The sequence below is a fragment of the Protopterus annectens genome, chromosome 8.part0 (assembly GCF_019279795.1).
Source record: "Protopterus annectens isolate FY-2018-M chromosome 8.part0, PAN1.0, whole genome shotgun sequence".
NCBI classification, from domain to species: domain Eukaryota; kingdom Metazoa; phylum Chordata; order Ceratodontiformes; family Protopteridae; genus Protopterus; species Protopterus annectens.
This window is the reverse complement of record NC_056741.1, coordinates 460,093,309-460,121,278: the sequence shown is the minus strand read 5'-3', so window position 1 is coordinate 460,121,278 and position 27,970 is coordinate 460,093,309. Positions and strand designations below refer to the sequence as shown.

At 37.6% G+C, this 27,970-nt stretch overlaps 1 protein-coding gene across 1 annotated transcript in view; it reads right to left on the bottom strand.

Annotated features, from left to right (window-relative positions):
* Positions 1–27,970, bottom strand: part of ITGA10 (integrin subunit alpha 10) — an 837,220-nt gene that overhangs the window by 244,257 nt on the left and 564,993 nt on the right. The gene's annotated exons all lie outside the window — the stretch shown is intronic.

Here is a 27,970-nt window from a genome sequence, read left to right as displayed (position 1 = left end):
ATCCATAAATATGTCATCATTTACTATTGTAATGTAACTGAGGGATATTTTCATTAAACATCAAGTAAGTTGACAGACATAGCAACATATGTAAGGTAGTCCTTCAACAATATGCACAACATATAAAGAATTCTTGTGCCATTCAAGTGATGGAAAACTCAGTATACAAATCTCAGCAAAGTGCTTAGGAATCCTGACTAGATTCATTGGTAAGTGAACATTGGAAGACACGTCTAAATTTTTAACCTTAGAGGAGGTCAGACTACCTGTTGTTTGCTGTGGTAATGTTGAGCACTTATACTGGGATATAGTGTGTTACCAGTCTTTGGAACAAGGACATGTGACCTGAGTTTAGGGCTAACACTTGTTTAAAGTACAACAGAATTCAAGTCACAAACAAATAAGCAGTGCAGTAGGCTGTTAAGTTCTGTTTTTTTTTTTGTTGTTTTGTGAGAAGAGCAGATCATATGAATTTTTTTTCAAATATCATCAGCAAGGTTAATGTTGACAATTACTCAGCCTTACCGTACTGTAATTCTGCCACAGTATTTACTTTTTGTTTAAGTTTGTTAACTTGGGGTAAAGGAAAAGACTGCTCTGAGGTTCAGCTATCCCCCAGGTCAAAAGGGATTTACAATGATATACAATAATATCATTTACAAAACAGATAAATGCAAGTTTACACAGTGGTGCAGCAGTTAATGTTATCACCTCACAGCGAGAGGTTAGTTCGATTCTTAGCTGGGGTTCCTTCTGTGTGGAGTCTGCATGTCCTCCCTGTGTTTGCATGGGTTTCCTCCAGGTGCTCTGGTTTCTTCCCACATTCCAAATACATGCATCTGGAGCGTTTCTCCCCAGGCCTTCAAATAAGCTCTGTCCTAGTTGGACTTTCCTGATCAACAAATGCTAAATAATACTAATTAGATAATAAGAATTTTAAAATGATATGAGCCGGAGATATTTATATACATTTTGAGAATAAAAACAAATGCAACTTTTACATAATGACATTTGAAAATTGAAAATATGTCTTGAAAATAACTAGTGCTGATGTTAGAGTATACCTAGGCACAAAATATACATACTGGAAAAAAGTATTAGGGGTAATTATAGCAATGAGTTAAATCAGCAGAGTACAAAAATAAAACTGAAGTATAATTTAAGGTCAGATAGCCATGTAGGATCATCCTTTGTCCAGAAAACAATTGCATTTAGATTTCTTGGAAGCATATTTTGTGCTGTTTACTAAAAAGTGGAAGAGTATTAATTTGTCTCAAATTTTTGGCAAAGAGTTCCAGACTGCTGGACTGGATTTAGAAAAAATAGTTTTCCCTTAATCAATTGAAAGGGGTGTTTGTAGAGGAGTAGAGCCTTGTGGTTTCTTAATATGTGCCATGAAGAGCGAGATTTTTCTTGTTTTGAATGGGCAAGAGTTTGTATAATAAGGGCGGTATTCACAGTCATTATGTTTAGGTGTAGAGGGAATTTGCTCAGGCTGTGTTTCAGCACAACTAAGGCATGATGCAGAGACATCAGCTTTGCTTAGGCACAGTTGTTTCTAGCCATTTCACCCAGTAGTATGCAGATGAAGTAATAATGAGATCTAACCGAAGAATATATGAAAAATCTATGACTATCATATATAAAACAGGAGGAATTCCCATCTTTGTGCTATTCTAGTTGCTTTCTGATGCTCATCCACACCTTGAGCATAAGGCTAATAAAAAGCAAAGTCACACCATTTTCTTCTACGATGTAATCCAAGAAGATGCCTGTAGTCACCTGGCAGCTTAGCTGAATCCCTTTGTGAGGTGCTTGTCTCATTCATGTCAAAATCAGGTGTGCCCAGTGATGCTAGCCAGCTGAAAAGGTAAAGATATAGGTAAAGGTTGACCCATCAGAAATTTGCTGGTCAGAACATTTTGGACAGGTTTAGAGTGGACAGGGACATAGTATCGGCTTTAGTGAGTCTGTATGACTCAGAAGTGGGGGGATGTCTGGCCTTCTTATATCTGTGGATACCGAGGTACCTATAGCCCACACTATACTTCCCACAGGAACCTTCCTGAGATGCACTGGGGACATGTTAGATATCTCACAGGCTTCTGCCTTGAAGATACTTCAACAGTTCCTTCACATACTCTTGGCACATGTGGCTCAGTACATATATTTCCCAGTGTCACCTCAGAACTGAGCCAGTACCATGCTTGCCTTCTATGGGATGGCACACTTTCAAAAGACGCTTGTTGCAATAACTTGCAACCATTTTGCCATAGGAGCCTGATCTTGACCACAGGGAGAGCTGTATTGCAACAGAAAGGGATACCATTCCATTAACTGTCAGGCAATGTTTGATACGGGTCAGTGGGGGGGGGGGCATCACTAAGGTGTTAGCCCAACATCCTGGTAGTGTCAATAATTCACATATCTGACACACAAACTCAGTCTAAATCATGATCACCTAGTTGGTAAATGCAAAGTATTTTTGTTCCCGATCATAGATATTTCTTTATTTGTAAAGGGTGCATTCTGCATCTTCCTTACAGATTGTTTATGATATCTCATTTCACAAAGTAAAGCAATTTTTAATTCACACTGCACAAGAATCAGTAAGAATGATTATCATTAGGAAGTAGTTGTCAGAATGCAGTCATTCCATCACTACATGCAAAATCTGTAACCCTGCATAACAGCAACTTCTGAATAAATGAATAAATGATGCATTTTATGTTGTTAAACAAGCCACTATTGCTTCAGAACTGTTGAGAACCGCTGAGTCCATTTGTTTACCTCCATTTCTCAGTCACTTACTCTCTCCATCTTTTTCTTTTTTTTTCCTCTCCTTTTTATGTTCATTTTTTTCTGTATGTTCAGCTGCAGACCTCAGAGGTTAGGGAATGCTCACCACCTCCCCCTGCCTGTCCAGGGATGACTGTACAAGGTGGGAGATGGTGGCTCCCCCTCCTTTTGGCTCCCACCGTGTGTGCCAGGCTGGTAAGCTATGAACCATGAGCTTCACAGCCTAGTTGAGGTGATGGTTGAGAAGTTTGTAGAGAGGCACCTGCACCCATTACCATCTCTCTCTCTTCTAGTGGGTGCAAGACTTGCTGACCCAGTCAGTGCCTTACCTTAAAGGGATAAAGCCCTAACTACAGCCTATGTGACACTGGCTCGACTAGCGTCTCCTTGGTCTGTGGCACTTGCAGGTAATAATGGGTGGGCAGCCCATCTCAGCAGGAAAGGCATTTACTGGTGACACTCAGGGACCAATCAGGGAAGTAGCTCTCAGAAGAAGTTGGGGAACACAGGGAATGGAGCAGGGGAAAGTGGGTAGGGTGTGCTAACAAAAAAATCCATACAAGGGAATATGGATAGTCAAGACCTCTGGACCTCCTTAAATTCTATGACCACCCCAGCAGGATACAAAGTAAGTACTGGAGGTTTGTAGTAGCTGGTAGATCTGGAACCGACATGGGCACTGGATAACAGTGTCATTAGGGTGATGTGGGGGAGGACACAAAAAACATTTAAAAAAAGAAGGAAAGGATTTACTGACCCAGATGTCTCCATCCATTGAGCCACTGGAGACCTCCACACCCAAACCAGTGAGGTCTCCCCTCCTGGTCCTTCACATAGCATCATAGAGATAACTGAGGTCCTCCAGACAGCAGCGGAAGCTGCATCACAGATCTCCTCCCCTTCCATTTTGTGTCTATTTGTATGTTTTGTCATCCCCAACATCAGCCCACCATAGTGTTCCGGTATGTCTTCTTTGTTTTTACATTTCTGTGTGCCTAACTCTTTCCAAACTCTCTCTCTGACACCGTCTAGCCTTATTCCTTCACCAACCATCTTAAAAACAATTGAATAATGGGGTTGTATAGGTTCATAGGTTGGTACTAGGCTATTGGCCCTAGGGCCTATACAAGCCTAGCCATAACAATTCCCTGGATATTTCTTCCCACAGTATTTACTTCCTTGAACCCCTGTCTAGCAGGGCGACTGATGTGATCCCCGGGGTGAATTTTCAATCTTCAATCCAATCGTCAAGGTTCCTTTTGAAGAGGGCCAAGGAGGTGCTCTGCTTGACATGTATGGGCAGTCTATTCTAGGGTATGGGGAGTGTCTGGGTCAGGAACCAATCCCCCATAAAAATGTAATGCCCTTCCTCTCTCCCATCCACCTGCACAATCCTCTTAATGTGTTCTTTTATGTTTTCTTTGTCTTCTCTCTCCCCTATTTCTAGCTTTCCAATCTTCCCCCTTTCCTACCTTATAGAAACCCAAACAGGGTGTTCATATAGGGACACTCTTTACAGTAAATAGAAGAAACCCTGAAGCAGTTTGGGTAAGCTGTGGTCCAGCAGTGCTCAGCTTAGCTCAGTGCAGTTTCTCACTGAAGTTCTTTTTATTAACACCTTCACTGAATTATCACTTAAGGCATTCACTCCAATGGAGCTCAGGAAGTTTGCACTGCAACTTCTGATGGGTAGAGCCTAAGCCTTTTGACAAAATCAAATTATGCCGTCACATTTCAAACAAATGTTCATATTTCTGGAACCATTGGGGTTATGAAAGAAGTATAAATGGCAAACTCTTCAGCACAGACTATTTTTACAGTGGTAGTATTCTTTAGGTTCTAGCTCTTAAACTGAATTTTATAAGTCATTCTAAGGGGATCCAGTATCTGTCAGCCTAGGATGACATGATTGACAGACCTCGAGGCTTTGGCAGAGATAGTCTTCATTTGTCACCCCTGGGATTTTGGGTACTGGCTAAGGCTCTTGCCACCCCCATAGTGTCTTTTTAGGCAGTGTATCAAGGACAAAATTCCTGATGTAAAAACTCCATCTAAAAACACCCTCAAGGTTATGCTTCTAAATGCTAGGAGTCTTAACATGAAACTGCGCTCACTGGAAGCAGTCCTTGCCTTGAAAGATGCAGACATTTGTATAGTCACAGAGACCTGGTTCAAGGCTGTGGGGAGCACCCCAGCCATACTGGGTTACACCTCCTTCCACACATTCAGAACACAAACTGAAGGCATGAAAACTAAAGGAGGCGGTGTATCAGTATTCATTAAAGATAAATACACCTCCAGATTGGTTAAACGGTATGATTCCCTGGAGATACTTCAGTTGCAATTAACAGTTGGTAGGCCACCTATTCAACTCATTGCCAGCTGCAGGACTCCCTCCATGAATCAGGACACCCACTCTGCCTATTTAGATCTACTTGAGTCTATCAAGATACATCTGAACACCATGGTTTTAGGTGACTTTAACTACCCATCCATTTACTGGGTAAATTACTTGTGCTCAAACTCACTTGCCCAAAGGTTCCTTGACTTTGTTAACTGCAATGCCCTGGACCAGCTGGTTGACACCCCCATAAGGGGTGCCAATATCCTGTATCTGGTACTTACCAATTTGGGGGACCACTGTAGCACCCCTACTGTGAGGTCTTCCCTGGTGAGATCTTACCAAAATCAGTCTCATTCAAAGCAACTATCACACCTGACAACACCCCCCCCCCCGAGCAGCAACTAAACTGAAAAATTTCTCCAAAGCAGATTATAACCTCTTATAGATTCATAGATTCATAGATTCATACTAAGCTAACTGCCCCACCTCAGATGGAATTGGAACTAATCTGAGCTCTACACCTAATATATGTGCTTTATACAAATATCTGTATAACTTCATTGACTCAGTTGTACCAGATAGGACCAAATAAGCTCCTCAAAAAAGAGCAAACCTACCTGGTGGACAACTGTTATTAACAGGCTTTACAATAAGAGATAGAAATTGCTGTCTGAGAGTAAGATGGAGTGAGCCCTAAACTGGAACCCCCCCCCCAGCTTAAACAAGCAAATAAAACTTCTTGTGAAGTGCTCCAAAGCAAACTACAAATCCAAATTAGCTTCCTCAACTAAGGACAATCATAAGGCATTCTTTAGTTGCATCCATAACCTAAAAGGAAAGGCCCAGATTTGTGCCAAACTGATAGTTAATGATACCAGATATACTGAGTCTGTGGACATAGCCAACCTGTTGGCCGACAGGTTATGTGAAAACCTCACACCTCTGTCCCTGCCACACATACCCCATGACATCCCTCCAACTGACCCCTACCTTGTATCTTTAAAGAGCAGGTTGTAAACACCCTCTCTAAGGCCAAAATCACAGCATCTATGGGACCTGATAACATCAGTGGCTGCATCTTACATGGGCTCCAACAAGAGCTGGCAACACCTTTGGGTACTCTTTTCAATCATAGTTTAAGCACTGGCTTCTTCCTAGCTGAATGGAAAACAGCCACTTTTATTCCCTTGCACAAAGGTGGTGCTTCCACTCACCCCGGGAACTATAGGCCTATTAGCCTGATTAGCCTTATCTGCAAGGTCATGGAGCGAATCATCATGGACCTTATCAAAAAAGATATAGGTAATCACCAAACACTTGACCCTACTCAGTTTGGATTTGTCAAAGGGAGATTTTGCCTGTTAAACCTGGAGGACTTCTTTGAGACAGTCACCAAGGACCTGGATGAGGGGAAAGCTATGCATGCAGCCTACCTAGACTTGGCCAAGGCTTTTGACACTATCCCCCACTCAGGCATCATTGACAAACTCACCCATCTAGGTATCAACCCTTATATTGTTGGATGTGTCACTAACTGGTCACTGATAGAACACATACAGTATAGTCAAAATAGGGGAATCCACCTCCAACAGCACACCTGTAACCAGTGGTATTCCACAAGGATCCGAACTGGGACCTCTGCTGTTTGGAATCTATTTCTCCAAAGTACAAGCAAAGACTAAAGGTCTGTGGCTGACAAAGTTTGCTGATAACTGCAAACTGGGAACAGTCATAGAATCTCCAAATTATGTCAACATCCTGCAAGAGGGTCTTACACAAACAAATGATTGGCACTAAAGTTATGGCCTTTAACTGAATGCAAAAAATGTATTATCATCCCTTTCAGTAAGAGCAATATTCCTACTGTATTATCATCCCTTTCAGTAAGAGCAATATTCCTACTAACTACCATATCAATAGCAACACCCTAAGTATGCACTAAGTGGTGAGAGACCTGGGCACACAGGTTGACAACAATCTTAAGAAGGGCATTCCATATTGCTCATCTCATAAGTAAGGGCATTGCCTCCAGAAAAAAAGAAGTTAAAACCTACCTGTACTCTTCTCTCATCAGGTCAGTAATTGAGTACAATGCCCCTTTTGGTATGTACCTTTCCAAGCACCTGCAGCAGTTGGAGAAACCACAAAGGTTCCTCACAAGGAAAATTCAAGGCAGCTGTCCTATGTGCATCATCTGAAATCACTATCACTTTATTTTGTTTCATACAGACTGCTCAGAGATGATCTCTGCGTTGCATATAAGGCAATCTCGGATCATGCTTTATTGCAAATGTTGCATATCCGAGAGTCAAATGGTATATGGGTTACTCGCTCTAAAGACCTTAACTTGGTCTGTGACATTAACAGAACCTGCTGGAGGGACAGATTTGTCAGTGGGTACCATGCTTTTGGAACAGACTCCCACTTCATGTCAAACAGGGCACCTCATTGGCCCTCTTCAAATGCAATCTGGATGATTGGATGGGTAACTGTAAATTCACCCCGGGGGTTCCACCCGTGTCCCTCTTAAACAAGAGCATTAGCTGCTAATTGTGGAAATAATGGTAGAACTTGTAAGGGCCCTAGGGCCATTAGCCTAGTAACTTCCTATGATCCTATGATCCTATAAGTCACAGTAGACACAGTAACTATTACATTTGTAATATTTTGTAAACAACTTGTAATATCTCAGCAATCACTCAAGTTACACACATAATGTCAGCAGCATTTTATTCATCTAGCTGAGAGCATTCATATGAAGCTGAGTTATGTCTGTGTTACTTGATTGCTGAGATATTTAGAAAAATTTGAAAATTATATCAATATAAATTAATATCACATAAACAACAGTTAATGTCTATTTACCTGTACCAGACAGAGGTCAAATATTAATGCATTTCATTTGCCATTGTGTAAGCTTCAAGATTAAATCTTTAAAAACCTTGTACATAGCATGGTTTTGGAATGAATGATGCAAATATGAACAAGCAATATCTGATGCCTAGAGGCATCAGTAGGAGGTAACTTCAGATGCGCCTGGAGGAGTCACTCGGCTGTAATGAGTTAGCTCACATAGGTAAACATGCTTATTTATTTATTTATTATTTATTTTATTTATTTCCAGTTTGATGACAGGGGAGGTCCACTGGGCTCAAAGAGCCCGTTTTCAGTGGAGGCCAGGGGAGAAAATCTCCAATAATACATAGTATAACCTCTATAATATAATGTACAGTGCATAGTGGAAAAAGAAACAAGTTCAGCAAATTTTACATACAAAATAGCAAAAAAAAAACTATACAAATGTTAAACAGTAGCTTAGAGAAGGATGTGAGCATATTTACATATTTAGTGGTTGAGAACAGTGGTGCAAAGTTAAATTAATACAATGATATAGAAGTAACATTAGTATGGATGAGTTCTTTATGCATGAATAATAGCATGTTAGATTTATACGAAGGTTTAATCCTCTGAAGTGGTATAGAGGAAACATTTACATGAAGGCAGTACAGAGGGTTAAACAATAGTGAGTAAGGAAGAACAAACTTTGTGTGTGATAAAGTATTTATGTGTTGAGCAGCTTAGGTAGGTGGAGTGCAATTGCATTTCCATTTTTGGGAGAGGTAAGAATGCAGCAGGGTTTTGAAGTGTTCAGAGTTCTCAGAAGTTCTTAAGGATGGAGGGAGAAAATTCCATTTTTTGGTGACGGAGAAGGATAGCAGGAGCTGACCAGCAGGACGGTTTGGTTTATAAACAGAGATTAGATTTTGGTGGGTAGATCTTAGAGTTCTGTTAGGGGTGTATAATGTTAGGATGTTTGATAGTGCAGGGCATATAGTGAGTTTGAAAAAAAAACATGCATTTAAATAAAAGAAAACAAACCACATTAATATGTTCCTAGTTACAAACAATATACATCATATATATATATATATATATATATATATATATATATATATATATATATATATAAATGGTTTACTTTGAGAATGTTGAAGTGCACAAATAATCCATTCACATTTGCAAATCAGATATGTGAAGTTCAGCATATCAGTTAGTACAGAATGTCAAAGTGCACATACCATCAAATTCGAATTCGCACTTTTGACATTCTGTGAAACAAATCACTATGGTATACCAAGTAATGTCATCTTTTTGCAGGGGGGCTTGACCCTGCTTCCCCTTGTGCAGGGGCTATGCCCCCCACAACCCCTGCAAATAATATATTCCAACTCTATTGCACTACAGTGGGGAAAAGGGTAATTTCCCAATCCCCACTGTAACGCGATCTGCAGTTATAATTCCGTTGACATATGTGCATTCACTTAACTGCACACTCGCAATAGTGCAGGTCGTCAAAAACAGGAATCACCCAGCTTTGATTCCACATTCCCATTTTCATCGAACCTGTACTCTTAAACGCAAAACATATATCATAACTATCTTCAATCCAACATTACACAAATTGCTCAATTCCTGCCTTCCCTTAAATCTCATTCCTCCTCCAAAACATAATTTTGCATGTATTTTTCCAACAATTTCCATTTCTTTCCATGTAATTTCCTCCTACCTTTTTCTAAACATCCCACTTCCATTTCTTTAATCTCTGTTACAATATTCAATATTTTAAATATAGGTAATTTACACTTTGATTTCTATTTTCTAGTAATTGCTTTTTTTGGCAGCTACCAGAATTCCCTAGACAATTCAGATTTTGTATCCAAGCTCAAAAAGAAAAATCCTTAGTTACACCCATTTGATCTTCCAATATTTATAACAGAGTACTCTGTAGGGAATTTTTGAAGTTTAACACTCCCAAAATTAGGTTCCCTGCTGGCTTTCTTCCCCATCACACTTCTAACATTTACCATCTGCCTGAGGAAAAATTCTATTAAGTCTGCCTGAGGTATAAAAATACCTATGCAAAATCTTCAAGTGAAAATCCTAAATCTTCTAGACTTTGTTGCATTCTTGGGAGCCATACATATGCTCTCTCATTGTTTCCTTGTGAATTGCTTATCCAATTTCTCTTCCCAATCTTTTCTAACTTCCTCTGATTGATTCCTAGAGTTACTGGACAATATTTTATATGCCCTACTAGTAATCCCCTTTTTAACTGTAGCTTCTGTTCTCAGGTTAACAAAAAAACTCTACTAGAGCAGGTCTTTCATTTAGGATTCCACTATCCCTTTCTCTTTGCCTAAACTCTGATATCAATCCCTGATAGGGAATGTAGTATCTAGCTTGCAGTCCAAATGTCTTCTTGGACTCTTCAAATTCTCTTACCTTTCCTTTGCCAGTTTTCTCCAATAAATTCCAGCCCCCTCTTGCCTGTTCTCTGTAGCCTAATTACAGTCATCCCTATAGGCAAAATCCTGTTTCTCCATTCTTGTGTTGGGTTTAGTTCTTAGAATGCTTTCTGCTAGTTTATGAATATATTTTTTTTAATTTCTCCAAGCCTTTTGGGTTTAATAGCATCATTCCTAAGTCAAAGTATGATTAAAGTGCATGAACTTAGTATTGTTTCAGTCTTTGATGTCAGCCAAAAGTGCTCTTCGCAGCACCCGCAATGTGCCCAATAATGACTTCTTCTGCAATTCATATGGGGTTACATGTATTAGCAATGGGTCTACTATACATAATCGAAATTTCAGAAAGCTGAAACCCATATGGTTGAGACCATATGTTCGACTTTTGAAATTTCAAACATGTAAAAAAACAAAAAATAAAACAAAACTAAAACTTACCTACATGTTGCTAGCAGGGAGGCCTTTGCAATTTAAATATACCAACTCTGAGATCACACTACAGTGCGGAAGATGGGAATCTTCCCATTCTGCACTATATGGAGATGCCTGTTCTGCATGATCGAAATTTCAAAAGTCGATCATATGGTCTCGGCCATATGGGTTTTGGCTTTCTGACATTTCGATCATGTGTAGGGGACCCATTGGCAACATATCTAAATATTATTATAGATTCTTTTTTATAAGACCCGTTGCTCCTACTACTATTGGAACTGTCTGGATATCTTTCTTTCATATTGCTCTTGTTTCCTGCCTTTCTTGAATTTCCCTTCTGTTTCATCATTATCCCTTTCTACATTGATTTATAACTTTCTGCTTGTGTTATGAATATTAGCCTTAACTGTGTTACACTAAAACATCCCTTCAAATCAGGTAATCTTAAATCTTCTTGTTCAATTGGAAGGAGCAGCTTAACCCACTTGACCCTTGCGTTTTCCCCTCCCAGATAAGTTCCTTCAACTCTTTAGTAATTATTGTCCTAAACTACTTATGTGGTTGATAAAAATACACCTAACCTGTATAAAAAACTAAAGGGATTAAAACATTTTCACTGCTTGTATCTTGCTAGCCATACCCACAAATAAGAGCTTCTACTTTCTCAGTTTTTGTATTATCTTTTGTTTAGTCTCTTCCCAAATATCCTTAGCTGATATAAGAGAATCCTTTTTAATCCACACTATTAAATACTTCCTTTTATCATGTCCCGATAAATATGGGTATTGCTGGACCATTTCACATATGGGTACATAACAGAAGTCTAGCTGGCTCAACCAGTGATCTGTGCCGATTCCACGAATCAGTGCCCTACCCCCTCAACTCAAGATCAGAAAACTTAAAAAAAGCACTTCACTGTAATTAGCCAGTCACTACATTGTAGTGATTGACTTATTACAGTTATGTTCAACCTCCCACTCTTCCACTGAAGACTAAAAAAAAAGTGACTTCACTTTAATACATTGTAGCCATTGGCTATTTAGAGTCAGAGTCACACTCTCCCCTCTTCCACTGAAGAGCAAAAAAAAAAAAAGAAAGAAAAAAATCTACTTTATTGTAATAAACCGATGGTTACATTGCAGCCATCGGCTTATCACAGTGAGATCCACACCCCACCCCAGCTCTTCATCTGCCCTCCCCCACCTTCCCCAGCCATTCAGGTCCCATTTCTGTGTCCTGCCCTGACCCATCTTCTGCACATTATATTAAAAAAAAATTCTTCTTTTAAACTGTACAGTTGCTACAGTTTATACCCTTTTTGCATAGAGTGCTACTGCACTGATTGTTTAGTAAAAAAAAATTCTTCTTTTAAATTCTAGCAAACTGCTTGCAATAAATGTAGCAAACAGATGCTATAGTTTATACCCTGACTACAAGGAGCACTACAGCACTCAGGATTTAGTTAAAAAGGGGGTATTTTTTTATTACTTTCAAACTGTAGCAAACTGCAGTTTAGACTACACATGGAGTGTTATACCTTTCTGGTTTGACTGCAAATGCAAAACAGCAATCCGGAATGTCTGATTGTGCCCCCCCCCAACACTTTACACCCAGGGACGTTGCTTCTCTCACCCCACTCCTGCTATGCTACTGGTACATAGTTATAGCTATAGCCTTTGTTTTATCTTCATTAATTTTATATCCCAAAAGACTTGAAACTGTCTCAAGATGTTCCACAATACTCTGATGTCCTTTTTTGAGTTTTATCATGTACAAAATAATACTGTCTGCAAATAAAGCCAAATTTCCTTGATTACCATACCGATTCTATCCTTGAATTTTTGAGTCCCTTATTTTCTTTGCCAATGTCTCTAAATATAAAGCAAATAACAAAGGGAAAAGAGGACACCCCTGCCATGTTCTTCTTTTAGACACAACTTGTCAGAGAAGAACCCTCACACTTTAATTTTTCTTCTGATTTCCTCATATATCCTCCCAAAATTAACCTTATTATTGTATCAGAGAATGCAAATGCTTCCACTGCCCTGCTGATAAAGTACCAGCTTATTGTGTTGAATGCTTTCTCTGCATCAAGACTCACCAACAACAGCAGTATTTTCTTACTTCTTGCTTCCGTCTGGATCATCATTGTTCTATTAATGTTAAGAGATTGCCTTACCTCCACAAAACCACATTGATCCATATCTATCAATTTGAGCAACATCTTTGCCATTCTTTTAGCTATTATAGACATAAACACTTTATAATCATGGTTTAAAATTGAAGTGGGCCTATATGAAGCTGGGTCTGATGGATCTTTACTATCTTTAGGTATTACTGCAGGTACTTGCTTTCTTTAATATCTTTATCACACACAATAATAACTAAAAAGTCTTTACTATATAACATGGGATTTTTATCATGAAATGTTTTATACAAATACTGTTAAAAACATACAGTTACCTTTTCTCTTTTCTTCCCTTCTCCTTGGTGTCCTTCCAAACATTAGTGACATGACATGGGCCATATGTTTTTCAGTCCCCCACAAGTTTAACAAAGTCAACAAAAGTCCAGTCTTACAACTTTTTCTTGTACAGCTGTATTTCAAAAGTATGATCAATGCTCTATAATCTTACATTTATTTGACAATTTCAGTGTTGCTAATCTTCTTCCTGTTCATTTCCATCTCCCAACCCCAGACTCTGATTCAAGTCCAAGTTAATGCCAGTTCTTCTAGTCAACCCCTATGCTTTTTTCTGTCTCTCAAAAGAGTTTTCCTTTGGAACACTGGAAAAGGTTTTACTGGCAACGTTTCTCTAGAAGCTTTATTATTATTAGAATGTGAAGCAGAGTCCCCTTCTGTTTGATGTCTCACTTTTTGTTGGATAGGCTTTTACATTTCCTGTTTAGCCTGTTCTGCATCAAACAATGACTTTGATCCTCCAGGAAAAAATTTCCTGAAGACAATGCAGCAGTCTCCTTGACGTTTTTTGAGAGAGTGGAGTAGGCTTGCACCCACAGCCTCCTGATTAAAATGTCTTATACCATTTGTGCTTTACTCATATATGAATTCTGCTTCACATAACTACTCTGGCTTTATTCATTTTAAGCTGCTTCAAATGTGAGAAACTGCTATGAGTGTTTCATTGCTGGGTTGAGAAGTTTTGAAACCAACACAATTTGTTTGCTGATTTAAATTAAAAGAAGGTAAAGTGCCATTATTCATCAATTATGTTTATGTAAAGTGGAATATGGGGCTATGGATACTAGCCTAGGGATTAAGATATTAAGAAATAGTGATGCTCTGTGTTTAATGGGGATCTGATTACCTTTGTGTATTGTGATGCAGTGGTGTTCATTCCAATGAGATAGATAGGCCTAAGTATTCTGTTTTCAGCTTTCTGTAGTAAAGAGGTTGTATGAGTTTAACTGAAAGCAAAGACTGGCAGGTTATATTTTAATTTAAATATGATTACATTTAATACGATAGCTATTCTGGTATCCTATATAAGAAGAACATTTGTGGGATATTTTCAGTTACTGGATCACTTTTTGTGATTGTTGTTTTATGTGGCTCTGATAAAGTAATATTTCGAGGTAGTGTTGCTGTATTACAGTGAGCAGTGGTGTGCCATTAGGAAGATTTTTTTTAAAAGTTGTAACTAATATCATGCTGGATTTTTCTTACATCCGGTTTATTTTCTGAGAACTAAATCCAGCGAGTTGAGAAATCAGATTGAAAAGATTTTTTTTTCCTAGTGTAGCAACTTGTTTGTGAGAGGAAGTCATAACAGGGTCATCTGCATGGAGTTATATGATGGTTTAGGGTAGAGCACTGGGAAAATGATTAATGATCATATAAAACAGATGTCATAATAGCAAGCTTTGAATTATGCCTTGGAGAGTGAACATGTAATTGAATTGTGGTGACTACAGGTACCAAAAATGTTCTCTCAATGATATTTTTTATACTAGGATCAGACATTGCCTGAAAATCTGCTAGTTTTTAAAGTAGGGGCTTGTGATTAACAACATTCAATGCCTTTTTAAATCTAAAAAGATAATACTGGTTAAGAATCCCGGTTCCATGTTTAAAATAATACCGTCAAGTAGGTAATGGAGTTAGCTCTAAATCCATCTTGTCTGGTAGTTATAACGTCAAAAGGCTCGAAGGCTTGAATGTAATCAAGTATTTGTGTGTAAAATATGTTTTCAAGGATTTTAGATATTGGAGAGCTGGGGTGGCTCACCTTTGTAAAAGTACCATAAGGGAGTGTTTTAAGCTGTGAAGAACAATGTTTGTGGTTACAGAGAGGCACTATAAATAAATACTGCAAGTTTACTTAAGATTTTGGCTCTGTCTTAAAAATGGATGTAGTGTATGGAAAAAAATTTGTAGGTATATTAAGTGTTTCTAAGGAGGATGTTTCACTTTTTGACATAAATAACTTTGAAATAGATTTTTTAAATTCTTATGTACATGAAAAAAAAAAAAACAATTGAAAAAGCATTGTTTTTGACTTGGGACTTTTCCTCTTCACCACCTTATCTAGGGTCCTAACCTCCACACCCTCATTTACCAAATATGCTAGCTCTGAGATTGCACTAACTCATGCATTTCCTTTGCTCTCAGTTGGCACAACCTTGGAGTTAGAATATTTTGTAATTGGCATTGTTGAGACTTTTCTTGCTGGATTATGGGATGGTGTAGTTCTGGCAGAACTGTGAGATCATGTAGCTTGTTGGTGGTAAGTTCATTGGTGCTATTACAAACTAGATCCAGATACATATTTACTCATGAGTTTGGAAAAGTAGCTTTCAGCAATAAAGATGCTTCACAACTGGCTTGACCAAAAACAGTTTCAGTGATAAGGCTCATCCCTTCTGTAATGCAGTAAATTATGATATTTTTAGGGAGTCCTATACTTGCATATCAAACCTCACCTGAAATATGATAACAAGTGTTGCTCTACAGTAGGTATTGTAAGCAAAGTTATTCCCCCACAGTAGGATATTCTCATTAAAGCAAACAAAATGAATTCCTAAAGATACTACTTCTTTTAGCAAGGTAGAAAAGTAAAGAGCAACATATCACATAATGCTAGTCATCATGAGAGGTGCATACAGATTTTAATAAAATAATTCCGACTAACACAGCCTGAGGCAAGACTGGATGCTAAAATAAAAGTGTGTCACAGTCTAGTCTATAGAGCTCATGACATTAAACATAATACACTGGACCTTTTCATTTTTCAGATGACCAGATGGAACACAGAATGCTATATTTGAATACTGACTCAGGACTCGGTGCACTATAAAAGGGAGTATTTTTTCTCTCATGGGAAAACATGACAAAAATAAAAAAAAAAATCCAAAGTAAAGATTCTGTGGAAAGGACTACCCATTTCATAGAGGAGAATGATCATAGAGTAGCCACATTATACAGAACATTCTAACTATGCATATCCAACAAAGCAAAGTATCTTGGGAAATATATAGCAGCCCTATGTAATAATCCAGACAATTAACATTTGTCTGTTTATTGGCAATCCTGCATTGTCTCCTACTCTGACTTGCACTTCTAAAAATTCCTGGGTGAATTATTTGAGAGTAAACAACTAAATTCCACCACATAGACAAAACTGGTCTTGCCAAACTGATATTTTACTAGTAAAACAACAAAAACATCACAAAACTGGCACCACGATGCTCTTAAAAAAGTTAACTTTTATTATGCTAGTTCTCAGAAAAACTTTCACCATTCAAGATTTCTTCAGGCAAAAAGTCTGCATAATACCATCAATCTCATTTAAATAATAAATCAGATCATGTGACTAAGAACATCTCAATTAAAACTTATTTAAAAAGTTATACCAGAGTAAATAAATGCTAAATTAAACATTATAAATACATAGAAGAACATGTCATACACTACAATATTAATTGATTAAGTTAATTACTCATTTGATTTATATGTATTTCTTTTAAAAAAAAATAATTAATTAATTAATTTATTTATTTATTTGATATTTGTTTACCAGGATTGTCTGACTGGACACAGGTGTCCTTTTTCAGCAGAATCCTGGGGAGAGAAGCTCCACATGTTATAGAGTATATTAATAACGATAGTTAAAAAAGGTTTGACAATGCTAAAATAGTTCTAGAATTAACAATAGTTCAGAGACTATGAGCAGTCCAAAAATTCAAAATCCAAAATAAAAATAGTTGACAAGATTTAACAATGATTAACAGTAGCATCAAGAGTTAACAAGGTCAACAGAGTTTGTCAAGTTATCAGAAATGTGGGTACTTACGTATTATCGCAACCAGATTTTCATGCTGCGATAACTGATGTAAAATTGAAGAATGGATGTTTGGGTTTGCCCTGTAAGGTATGTCTAATTTGTGTTTTACAAGTAAGGTCAGACATTTTTAAGTTTTAATGGAAGGCTGGGTTGTAAACAGAGGGCTTGGGAAAGTAGTCACCATTTTCTTCCGCTGCTGCTTCTTCACCAACTGCGGTAACTTGACTGGAGAAACTAGCTGCAGTGTCTGTGCTCTTTTAAATACATCAGAACGTCCGATAGGAAGCAAAGACAATTGAGAGGATTTTCAAGTAGAAACACTACACACACCACAAAACCAGTCTCACATAAAGCTATCACAACAATGAATCAAACACATAAACAAAGCAATGGCAGTACTGCAAAATCTTTTGAATCTGCTAACTTCCTTTCATTCCCCTAATGATAGTCGCACTTTGGGGATCAATTACAATACAGAGAGTAATCCAAAAAAAAAAAAAAACTCGAATGAAGAATGTCAAAATTATTTTGCAGTACTGCCATTTTTTCTACTTGAAAATCCCCTCGATTGTCTTTGCTTCCTATCAGATGTTCAAAACACTGCAGCTAGTTTCTCCAGTCAAGCCACTGATGTTAGATTTTATCGGTTTTCTGCATACTTACTTCTTTTTGTGTAAGAACTGTAGCTTACAAGCTGTGCCTCGTACAAGGCATCCAGAAAAAGAAGAAGAAGAAGGTGATATGCTGCTATTGCAAATGACCCACTTGTCGTCTTTGGAATCTGCCATAATTTTATTCTGCCCTGTGTTCTTCTTCTTATTTTCCATGAAGTTAGCATGGTAAAGGAGGATGCTAACAAGGAAGAGGACTTTGGCCATTAGTCCAGTTCCTCTGTCATAACCAAAGTGCTACAAAAAGTGAATTGGACTTCACACACCCCTTTTTAGTTTAGTAAACAGTTGTTTTGCGAGAATATCAGGAACTACACGGGGTTAAAAATCCGGTTGTGTTAATACGTAAGTACCGAAATTTTTAGTCAAAAACATAGCAGTTAAGCATAGGACTACTATCTATCTATCTATATATATATATATATATATATATATATATAAAATCAACTTAATAGAGATGAGATTGTACAAGATATGTACACTGTGTTCAGTCTGCCTAGGGGTGTAGTATAAGACTGTGGAAATGAGTTGGGAAGGGGACTGCAGTAGTAGGTTTGAGAAGGTGGGTTGAGGGAGGGTCATTGCAATTAAATAGATGGTTTTCTTGATGGTGTTATTTAAGGAGTCTTTTGAATGTAGCAGTATGGTTTTGTAGCCTGAGTTGTGGGGGTAGTGTGTTCCATAATTCTGCAACTTCATAAGAGAATAGAGATTCCCCTGAGCTGTTTTTGCATGGAATGACTTCTGCTAGGGCTTATTACTGGATCATAGCTCCCTGTTTGTGCTATGGAAGTTTAGTAGATCTGTTAGGCAGGGGTTTTGTCTGGATGGTACAGTATTTGATGATGGTACACTATCTAATAATGACACTTTCCACAAAACCAGATGGCTGATAAATTTATAAAGCATAGTATCTATTTATTTCCTTAAACCTCATTTATTTTCTAGAACTTCAGTATAATTATGTATGTCACCTCCTCTTATATTGTCATAAATATTTTGCAAAATAAAGAAATCTAAATTCATGTGTTATGTATCTTTTATATTTTTACATAGAGCATTGGTTTCAAGCTGTCTTCATATGTCCGATAAGTGCTCACAAATTCTGTCTTTAAGTATTCTGTTTGTTTTAGCTATATAAAATGCATTACACAGAATGCACTTACACATGTATATAATATTTATAGTGTTACAGGTCCCTTGACTTCTAAGTTGAAAAATATTTGTGTAACAGGATGTATAAAATGAGCTTAGGTATACATATATGTACAGAACTGACAGTTTTGACACTTTTGAGTACCAAGTTTTTGTGCCTTATGTTTATGGACATATTTCTCCTGTTCCTTATAACATATTATTTTTCATTGGATCATTGGACCGTAGGAAGTTACTAGGCTAATGGCTCAAGGGTCCTTACATGCCTAGCCAAATTTTAACCTTGCTACCATGATCAGCACCTATTGCCCCTGTCCAAAAGGGACACAGGTGGAACCCCTGGTGTGAATTTATGGTTACCCATCCAATTGTCCAGACTGTGTCTGAAGAGGGCCAATGAGCTGCTTTGTTTGATGTGAAGTGGGAGTCTATTCCAAAGGTGTGCTACCCTCTGGGAGATAAATCTGTCCCTCCAGCAGGTTCTAGTGATATCACATGCCAGGTTTATATCTTCAGAGTGAGTAACCCATGTTCCATCTGACTTACGGATGTGCAACATTTCCAATAAAGCGGGGTCAGAGATCACCTTATGTGCAAGGCAGAGATCGCCTCCAAGTAATCTGTATGAAACAAAATAAAATTACAGTGATTTCAGCTGATCCACATAGGATAGCTGCTGAAGACTTTGAATTTTCTTTGTGAGGAACCTTTGTGGTCTCTCCAGTTGCTGCAGGTGCTTTAAAAAGTACATGCTAAAAATGGCGTTGTACTCCGTTATTGGCTTAATGAGTCAAGAGTACAGGGAGATAATAACTTCACTTTTTCTCAAGACAATGCCCTTACTTAAGAGGTGAGCCATACTGAATGCCCTTCTTACCACTCTGGAGACATGGTGATCAAAGGCAAGGTTGCTGTCAACCTGATTGCCCAGATCTATCACCACTGAGCGTGTACTTAAGGTAATGCCATTGATGGGGTAATTTGCAGGAACATCGCTCTTGCTGAAAGGAATGATAATACATTTTTTTGCATTGAATTTGAGGCCATGACTTTGGCACCAGTCATTTGTTTGTGTAAGACCTTCTTGAAGTATGTTCACATCATTTGGAGATTCTATGACCGCACCCAGTTTGCAGTCATCAGCAAATCTGTCAGCCACAGTCCCTTGGTTTTAGCTTGTACTTTGGAGAAATAGATTCCAAACAGGAGAGGTTCCAAGACTGATCTCTGTGGAACACCACTGGTAACGGGTCTGCTGTTGGAGGTGGAGTCCTCTATTTTGACTGTATGGGTTCTATCAGAGAGCCAGTTCACAACCCACCTTACTATATAAGGGTTGGTGTCTAGCTGGGAGATTTTGTCAATAATGCCTAAGTGAGAGATAGTGTCAAATGCCTTGGCTAGGTCTCAGTAGGCAGTATGTACAGATTTCCCCTTGCCCAGGGCCCTTCTAACTGACTTGAAGAAGTCCACCAGGTTTAACAAGCATGATCTCCCCTTGACAAATCCAAACTGGGTAGGATCTAGTGTTTAGAGATTACCTATATCTTTGTTGAGAAGGTCCATGATGATTCTCTCCATGGCCTTGCAGATAAGGCTAGTCATGCTAATAGGTCTGTAGTTCCTGGGGTCAGTAGAAGCTCCACCTTTGTGCAGGGGGATAACAGTGGCTGTTTTCCATTCAGCAGAGATGAACCTGGTGCTTAGACTGTGATTGAAAAGAGTAGGAATGGTGATGCTAATTCTTGTTTGAGCCCATGTAGGATGCAGCCTATGATGTTATCAGGTCTCATTGATGCTGTGTTTTTGGCCTTAGAGAGGATGTTTACAAGCTGTTCTTTAGAGATACAAGGTAGGGAACAGGTGGTAAGGTGACATGAAGTATGTGTGGTGGAGATGGGGGAGTGAAGTTTTTACTGAATCTGTTGGCTAGCAGGTTAGCTATGTCCACTTGCTCAGTGTATGTGTTACCGTTAACTACTAGTTTGGTGCAGATCTGGGCTTTACCTTTTAGCTTACAGATGTAACTAAGGAAGGCCGTATTGTTGTCCTTGGTTGAGGAAGCTACCTTGGATTCATAATTTGCCTTGGAAGACTTCACAAGAAATCTTATTTGCTTATTTAAGCTGAGGAAGAAGTGTCTCCATTTTAGAGCCCGTTCCTTCTTACTCTTAGACAGCGGTTTCTTCCTTTTATTGTAAATCTTGTTAATGGTGGTTGTCCACCAGGCAGGTTTGCATTCCTTGAAGAGCTTGTTTTGGTCCTAACCAGTACTGCTGAGTCAATGCATTTGTACAGGTGCTTGTATAGGGCATTGGTGTAGAGCTCAGCATACTTACTGGTTCAATCTGAGTGGAGAGGTGCAATGAAGCTATTTTTACCATCCTGTAAAAGGTTATAATCTACTTTGGAGACGATTTTTAGTCTAGTTGCTGCTAGAGGAGGGTCAGGTGTTTTAGGTATTTAAATGAGACTAATATGTGGTCAGATCTCACCAGGGATGAACTCACAGTGGGGAAGCTACAGTGGTCTCCCATATTTGTACGCACCACATCCAGAATTTTGGCAGCCCTGGTGGGGGTGTCAACCAGCTGGTTCAGGGTACTGGAGTTGACAAAGTTGAGAAACCTTTGCACATGTGAGTTTGAGCATGAGTAATTCACCAAGTCAATGCTAGGGTAAAGTCACCCAAAACAATGGTGTTAGGATGTATCTTGATAGACTCAAGTTGATCCAAATAGGCAGAGTGGGTGTCCTGATTCATGGAGGGGGTTCTGTAGCTGGCAATGACTTGAATAGGTGTCCGACCAATAGTTAATCGCACCTGAAGAAAATCTAGGACATCATACTCTTTGACCAATCTGGAGGTGTTTTTATCTTTGATGAATATCGATACACCACCTCGTTTAGTTTTCTTGCCTTAAGTTTGTGGTCTGAACGTGTGGAAAGAGGTGTAACCTGTTATGGCTGTTGTGCTCTCCACAGCCTTGAACCAGGTTTCCATGACTGCACAAATGTCTGCATCTTCCAGGGTGAGGACTGCTTCCATTGAGTGCAGTTTCATGTTAAGACTGCTAGCATTTAGTAACATGACCTTGAAGTTGCTTTTGGTTGGCATTTTTACGTCAGGAGTTTTGTCTTTGTGACACTGCCTAAAAAGGCTCTATGGGGGTGGCAAGAGCCTTAGTTAGTAGCCAAAATCCCTGGGGTGACAGATGAAGACCAATTCTCGAAAAGCATCAAGGTCTGTCGATCATGTCATCCCAGGCTGACAGATACTGGATCTCCTTAGAATGACACCAAAAATTAAGCCGATTATTGAAGTCAATCCTTTTCTGTTTGTATTGAGGCATCATTCTAGGTGAAGGTAAAATGCTGCTTAAGGCTAAGGACATACCTACTTGAGACAAATAGTCGAAGAGCTCAGTCATGCCTCTCTTCATATAGCCCAGAGAGCTATGTCTCAAGTAATTTACACCAACATGGACTATGACACAGTCATAGTGGTACCTGTTGTTGACATACTTGAGTGCATGTGTGATATGATTGATCCTGACACCTGAGAGACAGCTGACTGTGACCTTCTCCTTATCCAGTCTCGTGAGAGGGATAGCTGTGTGTCTCATTGTGGAGTCTCCTATGACTATTGTTAGGTTTAGTGCTTAGCATTATGGGATTGACAGGTGAGATACTGGTGCATGAGTTATTGAGTGTATTGTGTTCTGCAGGGGAAGTATTATGTGTAGCATGCTTGTGTTTGTGTTTGAGAGGTCTCTGATGTTTATGTAAGTTTGTGGTTAGGACCTCTGCGTATGTAGATATGTGTGATGTGGGTTTGAGTGGAGTAGGTGGTGAGGTGTGCATGCTGACAACCTGCTCAGTGTCAGCTGTACTGACTGGTGTGTGAGAGAGCATTGATTCAAGGTTTTTAATATAGTTGCATCTCTCACATGTTGAGTTTGTGTGGACTGGAAGTAGAAGGTTGTCTGTGTACATGGGGCAGATGCTACTCTGCCTCAGGATGCCCATGTTGACCATGCTGGTTAGAGAAACTGGAGAAACTGTTTATTTAGGATTACTTGAATTTTTCTATCCAAAAACTAAATTGTCCACAGTAATATCCTTAAAAGCTGGTATATACTTTAATATAGGTCAATGATTCCTTATTATTTGTTGAATTTATTACATATTCATATCAAGTGGCAAGGTACATCTAAAACTCAAAGTGTTGTTATGATTTTTATAGTTATTCTTATTTTTATTATTTTTCTTACTTAAAAAATTTTTTTCAGAAAAAAAACAGGAAATTTTCAACACAATTGTTTTGTACTTGCATAATTGATTTTTGTATTTGTTTATTACTATAACCTATGTCAAGAAATTAATTAGCCATAGAATGTATTTGCTTACTCATATTTTCTTTGTTGGCATTTAATTTAACTACTCTAGTAAGTTGATTTTTAACAATATTATTGAAAATATGTGGAGGGTGCATACATTGTGTAAATAAATATTTTTCTTTACATCTTTTTTTAAAGAGTGGTTTCAGTAAATCCATTAGTATTTTTAAATAATCTAATATCTTGAAAATCTATTTGAGTAAAATGGGTAGTATACTTAAAGTGTAAAAAACTTCATGTTGAATGTAAATATTCCATAAATTCATAAACAGTATTCAATGATCTATTCCGTATAAGGAATAAATCATCAACAAACTGTCTGTAAAATAATATGTTGTTTAAATATTTATTCTTGGAATTGTTAAAAATAAAATTCAGTTCCCAGTTACTAACTACCAAATTTGCATAACTATACGTCTTTACATAATTTTTCATGAAAAAATACATTATTATCTAAAATCAATTCTATTAAAGCATATATAGTCTCAATTTCATCAGTAGAAAAAAATTGAATGATACATAAGAAATTCTCTTAAGAATTCAACCCCAATATTATTTGATATTGATGTAAACAAAGCATAAACAACAAGACTTACAAATTAACAGTCAGCAATACTGTTCTCACCAGGTGAAAAGATGATTTAAAAATTGCAGAGTATCTCTAATAATAGTTGTTGAATAATTTAAGGCTACCTTTAATTTAGATTCTATATACTTAAAAATAGGTTCTGTAAGTTATCCTGCAACAGAAACAATTGGTCTTAATGGAGGGGCATTAGTAGATTTATGAATTTTAGGTATCCCATAAATGAATGGGATCTTAGGATTTTTTACATGAAAATGATCCCACATTTCAATAGCGATCTGTCCATTAAAATGCATATCATAGATGTTGCTCTTCACATGTGTTATAATGTGATTAATATGATTTCTAGAAATTACTTTATATTCTGTAGAATCAAGTATTTAATACATTTTCATGTTTTAATCAACATCAAGAACTACTATGCCACCACCCTGTTTGATAATGATATTTTTATTCAGCAGTAGAGACTTAATTGCTTGTTGTTCTTTTTTAAATTATAGAAATGCTTTTTACTAGTTGTAATTCATTCATATATATCCTTTTCAACAGCATCTTGAAATGCAGCTATTAATGGATAATGGATTGTTAACAAGGCGAAATGTGCTTTGTCTTTTCAGTGTGTTACATTTACAATTAATTTCATCAGTAGAGTTGTTACCATACAATAGCTTAAGATTTAAGTTTCTAATAAATAGCTTGAAGTCAGTCAAAAAGTCTACTATATTAGTCTTACTTTCTGGAATGAATGGCAGACCGTTATTTAATAATGCTAGCTCATGTTGATTTACATCATATTTTGATAGATTACAGTACCATTTAAATATGTAATTGGCTTCTGGTGTTTATTCTCTGGCTAGTGTTCCTTTTTTGACTGTAGCCCCAATTACTTTTGCAATGGGTATGGTTCAGTCATCAGGTGTGGTATATCTAAAGTTTTTTTTTTTTTGCAAAATATTTATGAGAATATAAAAGGAGGTGACATACATAATTATACTGAAGTTCTAGAAAACAAATGGATACTATGTTTTAAAGCTCATAAGCCCCCCTGATCTTAATTAAAGCATTACTATTAAAACTATTTTCAAAGAAATATATAATAAAATCAAATGATGTTTTAGGAAATAAATGGATACTACACTTTATAAATTTATCAGCCCACTGGTTTTAATGAAAGCATCATTATTAAACTTATTTTAAATGAAATACATATAAATCTAATGAGTAATTAATTTAATCAATTAATGCATTATATAACATGTTCTTATATGTACTTATAATGTTTAATTTAACATTTACTCTGTGTATATCTTTTTAAATAAGTTTTAAATAAGTTTTAATTGACATGCTTTTGGCCACATGATTAGATTTATTATTTAAATGAGATTGATGGTATTATTCAGTCTATTTGCCTGAAGGAGCCTTGAATGGTGAAAGTTTTTCTGAGAACTAGCATAATAAAGTTTAACATTTTTAAGAGTATCATGGTGTCAGTTTTGTGATTTTTTTGTTGAATTATTTGAGACCCGACAGTTTTATCTATGTTTAAGTAGTGTATTCATTGATTTCTTTCTGTAAAACAGCAAATATTAAACCCTTAATTAATAATGTTATCTCTAAATAAGGCTTAGTCCATCACATTCATTGTAAAAAAAAGGTGATTAATGTATTTTATGATAATTCTGCTGTATTTTTGTCGGGATCAGCTCAGATATTACCCTTGTATATTATCTCTTTCATAGCCCCAGTCAGTTTTCTTTCATCATTAACTTACCAATAAATGTGCAATTGCTATCACTGAGCGGGGGAATCAAAGATGTATATCTAAATAGTAAAAAGAGGGGACAATCTAGCATAAGTATCAGCACTGCAAGCTTTGACTCTCAAAACGAGAAACACATGAATGTGTGCCAACTCATAGCTCTACCACTGAAAAGTAAATTCTCTCTTCCTTATCAGTTCTGTTTATTACCCTTAAAGGCATTTTCTCACATGTTTGTATTAAAGCTTAAGTATTTCTGTTCCTTACTTATTTTCCATTTCTTTATATCTTCTAGATGCTTTATTTCGATCTTTAATTTCACAAAAATACTTCTCTAGCAAACCATAAATATATGATCTGGTCATACTCAGAAAATGTGTCAAAGTAGGAGTATTTCTTACTTATGCAAACTTAAGTGTTTTTGCCCAAGGAAAAAAAAAAAGGAACAAATAAAATTGCTTTCAAAGTTACCCTTAATTGGGAAACGTCTGATGTAAAGATACAGTGAAGGGGATGGGGGGGGGTCATACAAATGGGATATTGCTCTCTATTTCAAAAGTATTGCAATTACAGAATTGATTTTTATAAACAAGGAGGTTGCAGCAGGAATAGCCTTTAGGAGTATAGACCCTCAATGCTGTAGTTCTTCTGTTGAGTTAACTTTTATAATTTATCCATTTGATACAGCATATCTTGACTGCATGACCCAAGTTACCTTAATGACATGCAGTGGTGGTGGATTGTCTTCTTGTGATCCTTAAAGGACATCAGTCTTGCTGTGACGATTGGGTGAAGATGGGTGAAGGCTGCCAGCCTAGCCAGATAGAATTTTATAGATAATTCTGTCATTTGTAAATATTAATGTAAGCCACAGGATTGTTGTCTTAAATGGAAAAAATGCTGTTACAAAAATGTAGCAACAATGCTCTCTGCTGACCAAGTAAAACATGTTGTGACCCTTTGATCTAAAATCGGCTCCAGCCTGTCTAGGTGAAGGAATTCTTGCTATTGTTTTAAGGCCAGATATAATGGCCAGAATTTGCATGCATAAATGTCCTTTATTGCTCTGGTTTCTGCCCAGAGGTGAAGAATGTAAATGTAGTTTCTGTTAGCCTGGGAACCCAGGGAAGTGTGAAGAATGATGTAATGGGAACCCAGGGAAGTGTGAAGAATAATGTAATGTGAACCAGGAATGCGATTTTAAAAAACAGAGAGAATCAGAGAGCATTAAGCATTTTTGTCTTGACCATCCAACTCATCAGCACTGCTTTGCTCCATATGTAAATTTATCTTAGACTTGTGTTTTCTCTTAGAAATATCTAGAAACTAGAAAGATTAGACTAAGTGTTTTTCTGTGATGTCAGAACTGTACTACCTTAAGTATTTCTCTGTGATCTCTTGACTAGCACTGTGTAGTAAAAATTATTGTCTTGTGTTTTTATTATTATTTATTATTAAATATTTTAAAACCTTTCAACTGTGGCTGTTTTGTGTACAGATAATTTAAGCTCTAGAGTACTTGCATGCCTTTGGTAAAATTGTACAAAGCCAATCTAATAGCTTTAGCCCTGGGCTATACTACCAATTGGATAATAATATTTCACAGTAATAATTGGACACCCTTTTAAGGGCCTTTGAGTAGATGACAAATATTAGTCGGGTGGTGGTAGTGATTTCTACCGTATAGTCTGGGTAAAAGGGACACAGCTGGAGAACCTGTGCCAGCCTTCCCCAGGAGTGTCTATGTGGTTGTATAAACCCTTATCTCAAAGTGTATATGTGTCAGCTACATGGGCAGAGACAGGAAGCACTCGTTGGACAGAGAGGGTGCTGGAGGTTTTAGCTTGCCCAGCTGGCTGAGATCTGGGCCCTATAGCTGTGCCAGTGGGGAGTCTTATTGGGGACCTGGAGAGCAAGGGAGCGACCAGCCCCAGACTGACTGTGATCTCTGTGTGCTCTTAAGGGAAATTTCACTTTACTGTGTGTATTTTTTATCCTTTCCTCCTATATAAGATGCCCCTCACTGGTGTTAGTGGTGAAGATTGAGTCTCCTTGATTGCTGGGCCAGGGCACGGGCATCACATATTAATTATTTGGCAGTGGTGGGATATCCACACCACATATTAATTGGTTGGCAAATACTAATTGGCTTGTAGTGGTGTGGGTAGAGTGAATTCTTGTAGCTTGTGTACAGAGAGCTTTGAAGGTGTTTT